The sequence below is a fragment of the Chiloscyllium plagiosum genome, unplaced genomic scaffold (genome assembly GCF_037043375.1).
Source record: "Chiloscyllium plagiosum isolate Xiang-an unplaced genomic scaffold, Cpla_swu_hap1 HiC_scaffold_20, whole genome shotgun sequence".
Classification (NCBI taxonomy): Eukaryota; Metazoa; Chordata; class Chondrichthyes; order Orectolobiformes; family Hemiscylliidae; genus Chiloscyllium; species Chiloscyllium plagiosum.
The window spans coordinates 76,346,357-76,359,942 of NW_028270158.1; positions in this window are offsets into that span (position 1 = coordinate 76,346,357).

The following is a 13,586-nucleotide window of genomic DNA, read 5'->3' on the forward strand; positions in this document are numbered from 1 at the left end:
TTGCGATTTCTCTGCACAGCGTTCCAGCTGATCGACACACTGCTGCAACCTTTAACACTCTTCCTCACTATCCACAATTCCCCTAACTATCTCTAATCATGACATGCCTTTAGAAATGTCGTCTGCAAAATACTAACCAAACTGCTGACCTTTCCATCTGAATCACAGATATAAATTGCACACAGACATCGCAGCACTGATCCTTGTGAAACATCATTGGCCACAGACGTCCAATCAGGAATTGACCACTCCACATGCCTCTGTCTACTATCATCAAGAAAATATTGTATCCAACTTACCAACGATCATGGATTGTGATTTGATCTTCCAGATCCCCCTTGCTGTTCATTCAAAATGACTCTATATTTTGATTCGCAGATTAAATTGGCTGTCTCACTAATGCACTAACCACATCCTTTTTTCACAACAAAACGGGAACTTGTTTGTTTTTTTTGCTGATCCTGCCTAAATCCCTACACCCTTCAATAATCACTTCCCAGCCATGGTCATGCTGCAGCCACGCATCCACAATAACAATTCAATCATATCTGTTCTCTTCAGTTAATGCTGTCATTCCATCTGCCATGCTGCAAATGCATAGTGCGTGTCACTAAGAGAGGGCCTTTGAGGGATGGATAGAGGTCACAGAGTGGGAGAGATGTTTGGGGGCACAACAATGTTGCAGGGTTAAACATAGTTACAGTTGCTACAGAATGTTCGCAGGAGAAACATTTTATTGTTTGGAGGAAGTTAGAGAGGTAAAGCATCTTTGCTAGACTTCAGAGAAAGGGATGTGTGTAGGGCTGTGGATCGTGACATGAGAACATCACAGTGATAGGGAGGATGTTATGGACTGGTGAATATTACAGGGAAAGGAAGGGTGGTGTGGGTTGGAGAATGTTACAAGCACATGGAAGATAATATAGACTGGAGAATGTTGCAGGGATAGGGGGGGAAGTTGTCGACTGGATAAAGTTCGAAGGAAAGATGATTTTATGCACTGGAAGGTATGTCAGAGAGAGTGAGTGGTGTGCATGCTGCAAGATACAACAGGGATAGGAAAGCTTGTAGAGACTGGAGGAGAGAGTCATAGAGAGGCTTTTGAGAGACCAGATTCACTTATGAGCAGAGGATGTGCTACATTGAGCAGAGACTTTTACAGATATAAACGAGGATGAAATGGCCACAAAACAGTCACACTTATACATAGGTATATAGGAACTGAAGGAATTGAAGAGATTACACAGACTGGGAGTGTCGTGAGCAGTGGAGTAGATTAAACTGATAGGGATGGTTTTAGAGACTCAACACCGTTAGGAAATAATGGGGGTTGCAATGGTGAGAGCGGATTTCAGCATGTTGTAGGATATAGACCTGAAGCAGTTTTCACAGATAGCGATGGCTTTCGGGTCTGGTAAGGGCTGCACAGCCCAGGGAATTGTAGTGGCTGGAGGCATTTACACAGATATGAATTTACAAAAACGGGTCTGCAGGACAGGACAGAAGTCAGAAGGGTTGTATCAACTTGATGGTGTACACAGGCAGGAAACTTTATGGGGACAGGAGCAGCTCACCATGACAGAGAGACGCATGGAGAGTGGAGATGACGCAGAAAGATTACTATGTTTAATACTATAGAACTCCACATACGTCTGTCCTGATTCTTTCTTTATGTTTCTGAACAGCTGTCGTTACTTTTCTGGTAAGCACTTAAAATAGCCTGTTTGACATGTGCATTATCTCTTGACCACTGATGAGACAGCGCTGCAAATACCTCACTGGCTCTGCCTAATAGCTTAGACTGAACTAACTATATCCACAAGGGCTCAGGCCACACCAGCTGACTATCCAATTTTTCAAATGAAGTAAAGAGGTCCTTGAAAGTAGAGTCACAGGTAGATAGGATAGCAAATAAGACACTTGGTATGCATTCCTTTATTGTTCAGAGTGTTGAGTACATGAGTTGGGAGGTCATGTTGCGGCTGTACGGGGCATTGGTTAGGCCACTTTTGGAATACCGTGTGCAATTCTGGTCTCCTTCATATCGGAAGGATATTGTGAAACTTGAAGGGTTCAGAAATGATTTACAAGGATGTTGCCAAGGTTGGAGGATTTCAGCTATCGGGAGACGCTGAACAGGCTGGGGCTGTATTCCCTGGAGTGTCAGAAGCTGAGGGGAGACCTTACAGAGGTTTACAAAATTATGAGGGGTTTGGATAGGATAAATAGATAAAGTATTTTCCCTGGGGTCGGTGAGTCCAGAACGAGAAGGCATAGGTTTAGGTTGAGAGGGGAAAGATATAAAAGAGAGCTCAGGAGCGAATATTTCATTCACGCGTTTGGAATGAACTGCCAGAAGTAGTGGAGGAGGCTGGGATAATTGCAACAGTTGAAAGGCATCTGGATGTGTATATGAACAGGAAGGGTTTAGAGGGAGATGGGCCAGATTCCGGTTGGTGCGACTGGATTGGCATGGACAAGTTGGAAGGGTTTGTTTCCATGCTGTACCTCTCTATGATTCTCTGACTCTATTTGCCGAAGTTTCAAATCACTGCAGGCAGTCAGTGATCGAAGTAGAATTGTAAGGTCTTTTGGGGATTACACAGTTCTGGAGGATTGCAGGCACTTGATGATATTGTATGTGGAAGTAGGGTTGTCGGGACTGAGGGAGGGAACAGAAAGAGAGAGAACCGTAGGGAATTACTGAGTTCTGGAGGTTCGTGGTCTCTGGTGGAAGTTCTATGTAGAGGGATGTTTTGTGGAACTGCAGGACCTTGGAGAGATAGGCAGTTTTGAAGGGGCTGTAGGGGTTTACAAATGCATGGAGAAATGTAGTGACTGGAGCATATAGAGATGGTGTGGGCTGGAGGAGATGCAATAATTTAGAAGCACTGTAGAAGCTGGAGGGATTCTCACAGACAAGAAGGATTGTAGGAGTGTGAGGAGTTTACAGAGGTGGGGATGTTCGAGCATTCTCAGTAATTAGTGGTTTGAAGTATTGTCTAGCACTGGGGGAAGTTTCAGAATGATGGAGGGATAGAGCAAAAGGAAGCAGTTGCAGAAAATCGAGGAACATAAACATGTCACTTCGGTGCTGTGCCACTGAGGGTCATCAAGAGGACAGTTGTCCTCATTAAAATGAACAGATCCTCAGGGGAATGGACAGGGTGGCTGCTGAAAGGATTGTCCCTTATGGGAGAGACACAATCAAGCAGACTCTGTTGGCAAATGTGGAGAAGGGGGAATTGTCTTTTTCTTCCAATGGCCCAAACCTGCTGCAGGTTTGTTCCCACACAGCTCAAAGGAATGAAATGCGATAACATTGGTCATTTAGGATTTCAGGAGATACGAGACCAAGGTCAGGTTGGAAGGGCTGGAGGGAAATATAGAGAAGGGAGATGTTCAACAGCTGGAAGGGTTCACAGGGAGCGGACACTGTCAGGACTAGAGAACATGACACGTTCAGTCATGAGAGGGAGATAACGATATGGCGCAAGGTCCAATACAGCAGGAGGATCCCAAACTCCATACCTGTTATCTCGTCAGGGAGCTGCTGTCACCCAGTCTGATGCCAAGCACCACATACATATAGAGTCTAGGTACAGTGGTGCTGGAAAGGCACAGCAGGTCAGGCAGCATCCGAGGAGCGGGAACATCGACATCGGGCAAAACGTCGATTTTCCCATTCCTCGGATGCTGCCTGACCTGCTGTGCTTTTCCAGCAGCACTCTAATCGAGACTCTGATCTGCAGCATCTGCAATTCTCACTTTTGCCACATACAAACAGCATGAGGTTTCCCAGTTCCTGGTGCTCAGGGCCCAGTGCACTCACCCCTGAACCAGTCGGTGAGGTATTTGGACAGTTACACATTGTCCAGAAACGCTGTGTCCGAGCTGACATAAACTGGTAAATTGACTCCGTACCAAGCAAAGACTATCTGAACTCAGATTCCCTGGTCATACAATTCTCTGAGTGATAGTCTGCAGAGAACAACAGAATCCATGAATCCCCGTTGCATGTGTCAGGGTCAATGATAAAAGTTTCATTCTTTCAAAAATGACAAATCTTTAATTCCTACATCTTACAAAACTGCCATTTAAAAATATTAAAATAAGGAACATTCTAAACGAAGCATTTGATGAGGTGAGCTGTGGTGAGTCCTGTAGATCTGGATGTTACCAGATACATTGAGAGCGCTTTCTACCAGAGCACGACCAGGTCAATCTCAGGCACACAGAGAGAATGGACAAATCGATTCATATCTGAACTCAAATCTCCCAGCCTGGGAACCTGAAGCTGTGCACAGCCATTCCGGTAAAGATCTCTAGAAACAGGATATCAGAACCAGAAGACTGGAGGTTGGCTATCGTGTTGCTACTATTGAAGGAAGGCAGTAAAGAAAAACCAGGGAACTATAGACTGGTGAGCCTGACGTCGGTGGGCAGGATGTTGGAGGGATTCGCGAGGGACAGGATGTACATGCATGAGTCAGGGTCAAGGAAATGCAAGGACTGATTAGGGATCGTCAACAGTGCTTTGAGAGTGGGAAATCATGTCTCACAAAATTGATTGAGTTTTTTGAAGAAATAACATGAAGGATTGATGAGGGCAGAGCGTTGGATGTGACCTATATGGACTTCAGTAAGGCATACAACAAAGTTCCCCATTGGAGAGTGGTTCGCAAGGTTAGATCTCACAGAATACAGAGAGAACCAGCCAACTGGTACAGAACTGGCTCAAAGGTAGAAGACAAAAAGTGGTAGTGGAGGGTTGGTTTTCAAACTGTAGGCCTATGACCAATGGAGTGTCACAAGGATCAGTGCTGGGTCCAATATTTTGCATTATTTACATAAATAATTTGGATGTGAGCATTAGAGGTATACTTAGTAGGTTTGCAGATGACAACAAAATTGGAGTGTAGTGGCCAACGAAAGAGTTTGCTTCCAATTACAATGAAATCTTGATCAGATGGGCCAATGGGCTGAGAAGTGGCAGATGGAGATTAATTCAGATATATGGGAGGTGCTGCATTTTGCCAAAGCAAATCTTTGCTGGACTTATACACTTAATTGTAAGGTCTGACGGAGTGTTGCTGAACATAGAGATATTGGAAAGCAGGTTCGTTGCTCCTTGAAAGCAGAGTCGCAGATAGATAGGATAGTGAAGGAGGAATTTGGTATGTTTTCTTTTATTGGTCAGACTATTGAGTACAGGAGTTGGGAGGTCATGTTATGGCTGTACAGGACATTGGTTAGGTCACTTTTGGAATATTGTGTGCAATTCTGGTCACCTTCCTATCGGAAAGATGTTGTGAAACTTGAAAGGGTTCAGAAAAGATTTACAATGATGTTACCAGGGTTGGAGGGTTTGAGCTACAGACAGAAGTTGAATAGACTGGGGCTGTTTTCCCTGGAGCAGCGAAGGCTGAGGGGTGACCTTATAGAGGTTTATAAAATTATTAGGGGCGACCTTACAGAGGGTTATAAAATCATGAAGGGCATGGAGAGGAGAAAGAGACAAAGTCTTTACCCTCGGGTGTTGGAGTCCATAACTGGAGGACATACTTTTATGATTAGAGGGGAAGACATAAGAGACATAAGGGGCAATTTTTTAATGCAGAGGGTGGTACATTTATGGAATGAGCTGCCAGAGGAAGTGGTGAAGGCTGATACAAAGACATCTGGATCGGTATATGAATAGGAAGGGTTTGCAAGTATATGGGCCAGATGCTGGTAGGTGGGACTAGATTGGGTTGGGATATCTGGTCGGTATGGATGGGTTGGACCGAAGGGCCTGTTTCCATGCTGTGAATCTCTTTGACTCTAAGAAAGGCTGAATGGTTCAATCAGAAATGATCTGTGGTTCAAATCATAACATTCTTCACGTTCCACATCCCATTCTTGGTCCCATCCTGCAGGTTCTTTGAGTCCCAATCCCTCTAACCTCCAGCAGGAACCACATCCCTTCCTACATTAACACCATCCTCCAGGTTCTGCAGCCCTTCCTACCTCTGAAACATGGCGCAGTCTCTACAACCCTTCCCTCCTCCGCAATGTTCCCCATAAGGGCAGTGGAGGCCGGTGGCATTTACAAGAGTTAAGGAGGGATATCGGGAATGGAGGATTTTGTAGGCATTAGGAATATAGTTACTTGAGGAGGTTTCACAGTTTATGAGTGTTGTAGCGACTGTAGGAAGTTACAAAGATTGGGATGGTTTCAGATTGGAGGATTCTGCAGAAAATCTTTACATGGTTAAAGACAGGATTCTTAGAAGTGTACACAAACAGAGGGATCCTGTGTCCCTGAAGTTGCCAGCCAATTTGAGAAGGTGTTACGAAGGCGTATAGTATGTTGGCTTTCATTAGGAGATATGGCTAAGACCCTAAACAAAGTTTTCACTCCAGAACTTACTGTCGACAAAGACTGGGGAACTCAGGGAACAACAGTAATACGTTAGACCACAATTGGAGTTCTCTGCAATTCCAGTCTCCCTGCTATAGGAAGGATGTTGTGAAACTTGAAAGGGCTCAGAAAATATTTACAAGATGTTGCCAGGATTGTTGCTGAATAAGCTGGGGTTATTTTCTCTGGAGCATCAGAGACCTTAAAGAGGTTTATATAAACATAAGGGGCATGGATTGGGTAAACATTCAAGGACTTTTCCCAGGGCTTGGCAAGCCCAAAATTAGAGGCCACAGGTTTAAGTTTAGAGGGGAAAGGTTTAAAAAGGAACCGAAGGGACAGCCTTTTCATGCACATGGTGACGTGTGTATGGAATGAGCTGAGAGAGAAAGTAACGGAGACTGATAAAATTATAACATTTAAAGGGTGTCTGGATGGGTATATGAGTAAGGGTTCAGAGGTACATGGGCCAAGTGCTGGTAAATAGGATGAATTTATTTAAATCTTCTGGTCAGCATGGATGAATTGGACCAAAGGGTCTGTTTCCATGCTGTACATCGCTATGACTTGAGAAGAGTGCATGTTATAGAAGAGGTGGTACTTGTGGTTTTAAAACACGAAGGTATGGAACGCCCCAGGACCCGATTAAGTGTATCACAGGACATTGTGGGATGCTAGGGAAGAAATTAAGGAGCTACTAGCAAGGGTATTTGGACCATTGACAACCATGTGTGATGGGCTGGAATGCTGGAGGGTGGCATAGTGGACAGTGAAGGAGGTTTTCTAATGTTACAAAGGGATCTTGATGAAATGGGTGAATGGGCTGAAAAACTGCAGATGTAATTCAATCTGAATAAATGCGAGGTAATGCATTTGGTAAAACAAACAAGGGTAGAGCTTATACAATTAATGTTCGAGCCTCGGTTAGTGTTTTAGAGCAGAGGGACCTCCGGGTTCAGGTACATAATTCTTGGAACTTGCATCATGGGATGGATAAGACAGTGTTTGGCATGCCTGACTATTGCTCAGTCCATTGAGTGGAGGATTTGGGACGTGATTATGATACTGTACGGACATTGGTGAGGCCTCTTCTGCAATACTCTGCCCAGTTCTGGTCACCCAGTTGTAGGGAGGATATTATTAATCTGAAGGGTGTTCAGAAGAAACTTACCAAGACCTTGCGGGGTATGAAATGCTTGACTTCTGAAAAATGGCTGGATACGCAGAGTTTTTTTTTCAGTGGGGCCTGGAGGTTGAGAGGTGAGCTTACAGAAGTTTAAGAAAAAAGTTGGGATATAGATAGAGTTAATGGTAGTTGCCTTTTCCTTAGGATGAGGGAGCCTCAAGTGGACGGGCCACATTTTTAAGGTTAGATGAGAGAGATGTTTAAAAAAAGGATATAAGGGGCAAATTGTTACACAGAGGTGGTTTGGGAATGTAATGAACTTCCTGAGGTAGAGGCTGGTACAATTACAATGTTTAAAAGACATTTAGTTAAGTCCATGGATAGCAAATGGTTTGGAGGGATATGGGCCAGCAACAGGCAGCTGGGATGAGTTTAAAGTTAAAAATCACACAATACCATGTTATTGTCCAACAGGTTTAATTGGAAGCACACTAGCTTTCGGAGCGACGCTCCTTCATCAGGTGATGAAGGAGCCTTCATCAGGGTAGTGTGCAGTGGGATGAGTTTAGTTTGAGATTATGGTTGGTATCAACTGAAGGGTCAGTTTCCATGCTGGACAGCTCTGACAACAATATGGTTTTGTTCCATTATTTAAGAAATACTACGATGGAAAGCCAGGGAATTAAAGACCAATTACCCCAATGTCAGTGGTGGGTAAGTTGTGGAAGTGATTGTGCCAGACAGGAGTTACATGCATTTGGAAAGGCAATGATTGATGACAGATAGTCAGCAGGGCTTTGTGCTTACGAAGTCAGGTCTCACTAACTTGATTGTTTTTGCTGAAGTGGTGACCGTACATTGTCTACACTACCGCCGGAAGGACCTTTGACGGGATTTAGCATGATATACTGGTTCGTAAGATTAGATTACATGTGATTGGGGGAGCTAGCCAACTGGATACAAAATTGGCTTGACAGTAGGCGACAGAGGGTGGTGGGAGAGAATTGTTGTTCAGACTGGAGGCCTGTGACCAGCGGTGTGCTACAAGGATCGGTGCTGGGTCTACTGATGTGCATCATCGACAAACGATTTGGTTGAGAATATCGGAGTAATTGTTATTAATTTTGTGGATGATTCAATTAATAGGGTAGTGGGCAGTGAATACGGTTATCAAAGGGGATCTCGACCAACTGGGCCAGTGGGCCAAGGTATGAAAGATGGATTTTAATTCAGGTATTGCGTTTTGGACGAACACAGTTAATGGTACAGCCCTGGGTAGTGTTGTCAAACAGAGGCAGACCAAGGGGTGCAGTTACATTGTTTTTGGAAGTGGCATCATAGGTGGACAGGGTGGGGAAAGCGGCATTTGTCACACTTGCCGTCATTGGCCAGCACTTTGATACATGAGTTGGAGATATTTTTAACATTGTCTTCAATATTTCCCTTGGACAGAGGAAGCTTATAAGTGGTGACCTTATAAATGTTTTTAAAACGAAGCAGGGAGTAAGAATGGTGAATAGCCAATGGTAAGTGAGTCCAAAACAGAGGGTATAAATGTGAGGTGAGACAGCAAAGATTTAAAGAGGGAGCTGAGGGGCAACATTATCCACATTGACGGAAAGAGGGAAAGGTTTGAAGGGATAGGGGCCAAACAGAGGCAAATGCGACTCGTTCAGTTTTGGAAAAATGGTCACCATTGATGACTGGACTGAAGGTTCTGTTTCCTGCTGTATAACCCTGTACCCAGTTATGGAGGAGGAGAATACTAAGATAAAGCATGTTGTAGACACTGAAGCAAGCCATAGCCATAGGGATGGTAGTCTGGAATGCGGTACGTTTCAAATGTGCGGAGGGCCTATAAGGAAAGAAGGAGGTTACAGAGATAGGAACTGTTATAGGATTTAAAAATTATTGAAGACACTGATCCACAAGACGTACCATAGGTACAGTGTTGGAGAGAGAACACATAACGGAAAGATCCCAGGCAGCACTACCACCCTCTCGTGGGAGGCCTGCTTTCCCCTCTGTTGTACTGATGCTCACTAAGAGAGCACAGGTCTGGATTGATAACTGTGAACTCTCTATGCTGTCTCAGTGCAACGTAAGTTAAAGTAGACGTGGTGATTGAGCTAGAGGTGTGTCTGTGCTGTGCTCCTTCTCAAGCACTGTATCTGTGTCATGTCCTGTTAGTTGATGTTCAGAACTCTCTCATTGCTGTTTGCTCTGTGCACGGTGAGTGATCTTACCTCACTGCAGGATTTATTGAAGGCTCCAGGTCTGCCTGCCCTTTTTCTCTGTGGCTGACCAACCATCTTCAATGTGGTGATGGACAAGACACCCCGCACTTGGGAAGTCTATTGAGCCAGGACCTCCCTGAGTACCTACAGGAGACAGACAAATAGACTGAATGGAAAATTACACTGATGTAGTGTAGGTTACACATGTAGAATGGAACTGAGTCCCACAGAGGTCTGGAAAATACGAGGCTCCTTCCCAGGACTGTGCTGCTGCATCTCTCTGGAGTGGAGAATTCTGTTAGCTCAGGATCTGGAGTAGCTGCAAGAGTGAGAGGCACTGACAGAGGCAGCAATTAGACCCACATAGTGAGGGATACCACATGGAGAGGTACTGAGTGATATCACCAGAGTGCAGGAAGGTGTCAGGATCAAACAATTGTGACAAAAGAATAGGTTTAGTTTCATGATGCACTGCTATAACTGGTCAGGAGTGAGCAACCTGTGAACCGGCGAAGTGATGGCCTAGTGGTATTATTGCTGGAGCATGTATCCAAAACCTCAGCTAATGTTCAGGGGAGACAGTTTTGAATCCAACCGTCTGAAATGGCGGAAATTGAAATCATTAAATTCAAATATTATAATTACCAATCCATAAATATGTATGAAACCATTGCTGATGTACAAAAAACCCAAACACTTGTCCTTTCGAGAAGGACATCTGCCCATCCTTTCGTGGTCTGCACGACATACCCACAGCAAAGTGTTTCCCAAATCCAAATAGAAAAAGGTGATGCTTCGGAACAGCATGGGGATGTGGCTGAAGACGAGCAGAAAGGAACTGGATGGGATAAGGTATAACTAAAACTCTACATTAGCGAATTGGTTTCTGATAGGAAATTGTAGGAAAGAGTACAGATTTCTTTTTTTCCGCATAGACAAAGTCTCTTCAATAAGGTAGCTGGATTTGTGATACAGAGGAAAGAGATTTAGATACCAGAGGGACGTGGTTACAGGGTGAACAAAAGGTGGAACATTAATATTCAATGATTCACAACCTTGTGAAAGCTCAGGCAAAATGGACGACGCTAACAATAATGGATAACAAAGGCATTAGATAGAAAGCGGGGGGAGGGGGGTTCCTTAAATATGAACAGGCAAACAATGGTCACAAAATATCCTTAGCAGATAATGTTAAGGATAAGGCACAAGATATTTAATTAAGTACAGTTAGCGTAAGAGGATCCCCAGCTAAGCAGTAGGGCCTGTTAGAAACCAAAGGGGCAATCAGTGAATGGAGCCAGAAGAAGTAGGTGAGGTCTTCAATGAATACTTCCCATCTGTATTCACACAGGAGAAAGACATTGTAGCCGGGGATTTCAGTTGGGATGGTGAGGTTCTGGAACATATTAAGATCAATGAGAAGGAGGTGTTAATTGTATTCACAGGCAAAAATGTGGAGAAATTCCCAGTAACAATAAAGTGTATTGCAGGCTGTAATGAGAGGTAAATGAGCAGATTGCTGGGGCCCTGGCGGATATATTTAATACTTTTCTGGCCACAGGTGAAGTGCCAAATGACTGGACGATAGCTAATGTAGTTCCTTTGTTTAAGAGAGCAGGGATAGGCCAGGTAATTACAGAGCGGATAGTCTGACAGCCTTGGGAAAGAAATTATTGGAAACAATTCTGAGGGACAGGATGAATCAATATTCGAAATGATAGGAATACATTAGGGATTGTCTGTATGGATTTGGCAGAGGACTGTCCTCTGATATTGATGAGGACAGTGCAGATGATGTGGTTTACATGGAGTTTATTGAGGTCTTTGACAAGGTCCCACATGGAAGGCTGGTCCAAAAGGAAAGAACCAGTGGGCCAGTGACTCTTCTACAAAGCTCCCATTTTCTCCAGCAATTTTTGCATTTTCATTTCCAGTAGCCATAGTTATTTGTTTAATTGAAAATTTGTTCTGAGCCTATTCATTTCTAGAGAAACTCAAAACGTCTGGCATCATCTGCAGAGACAGAAAAACAGAGTTAGCGTTTCAAGTCCAGTATGACACATCTTCAGAACTGAAAAGGATTGGAAAATGTGTTTTATAATCCCTTGACAGATGTGGGGAGTGGGTTGACGGATACAAGAGGGTGTGGCAAAAGATAAACATGTTTTTAGTAGTGATGAATGAGAAGATCATGTGAAATAGCTTTAAATTAAGATGTGAATGGGGAAAAGGGGTTCTCTCTATTGAGTGAAAGGTAAAGAAGATACAACCACACAATGTCATAGGGAGTCCAGGAGGAAGATTGAACGGAAACTAGAGAACAGTTATAATGGGGTCAGACTGTGAAGTTGTGAAATTGTTCATTAACTCCTACAGGCTGTAACGTACGAAAGTGTAAAGTGAGTAGTTACTCGAACTTTTGTTGTGCTTCCTTGGAACATTGCAGCAGCCCAGGGCTGAAATGCTGGCATGAGAGCAAGGTAGGTTATTGAAATGGGAAGCAATGAGATGGTCAGGGTTATTTCTACAGACAGAGTGGGAGTTTTCCTCACCCCAATATCTGTTTCGTCTTGCCAATATCGAGAGACTGCATTGTGAGCAGTAATGATGGGAGACCAGAATGAAAGTTTACAAGTGAAATTCTGCTTCACCCGGAAGGTATGCTTGGGGCCTTGGACAGTGAGGAGGGAAGTGGTGAATGGACAAGTGTTGTAGCTTCTGCAATTGCATGGGAATGTGCCATGGGGAGTGGGGAAGTCTTCGGGGTGATGGAGGTTGACACAGAGGGATCGGACCCTGTGAAATACTGACAGTGGGCGGGAGGGGAAGATGTGTTTGATGGTGCTGTCCTGCTGGAGATGGTGGAAATGGCGTAAGATGATTATGTGAATGTGGATTCTCGTGCAGGAGGAAGTATGGACAAGGAGGAATCTATCATTGTTCTGGGATGGAGGGGACGGATTGAGGGCAACACCGTGGGAGATGTGACAGTGACTGCTGAAGGCCCTGGCCAACAGAGTTCGGGGATTTCTGGTTTAAAGGAAAATGAGGTCACGTTAGACGCAGCTCATAGGAATGTGGCATCATCAAACAGAAATAACAGGGATGGAGAAACTTGGAGAATGGAGTCAGCCTCCGCTGATCATGTGTTCAGCCACATGCAGAAGTTTCCCCTGAATGATTGAAAAGAACCAGGCATCTAAATTGAGGATTTCTGCCTCACATCTGGTCTGAAGCGGATTGTGAAAATAGACCCAGAAGAAGGCCAGTGAGTATACGTGAGCAGACATTCAAACAGATATCCCAAACCGCTCAGTATTTATTGTTTCTGTTCAAAATAAGAACTCGATACGCATGTGAACCACCCATAGTTGACAAAAGAATTCAAGAATACTATTGATGAGGATTAGTGGATGGCCAGATTTATAATGTTTATTTCAGGGACCATAGGCTGATGTTATGCATGAATTTCAGCGGTGCTTCCTGATTTTCCCCGCAGAAAACACTGCCATTGCTGCTCCATCCTCTTCCCTGCTCGTCTCCCCTTCCTGATTCCAGGTTTTTCCTCTCAAATTACAGAGTACATTCTCTCACATTATGGTCCCTACCCACTTCACCTGAAACTCTTTGATCAAGTCTACGTACTCTGCAGAAGCATCAAGCTGCGTTTTATGATGCCACTTTGCTCTGGTCTCAATGTGGCTCGGCCTCTCCATTCAAGCTGTTTTACACCTCCCACTCACATCTCATTCTGAAAAGTTTCCTTCTTGGCGTAAACCTTAATGAAAACACTTCTTCCCCATTGCACTGAATTCACACT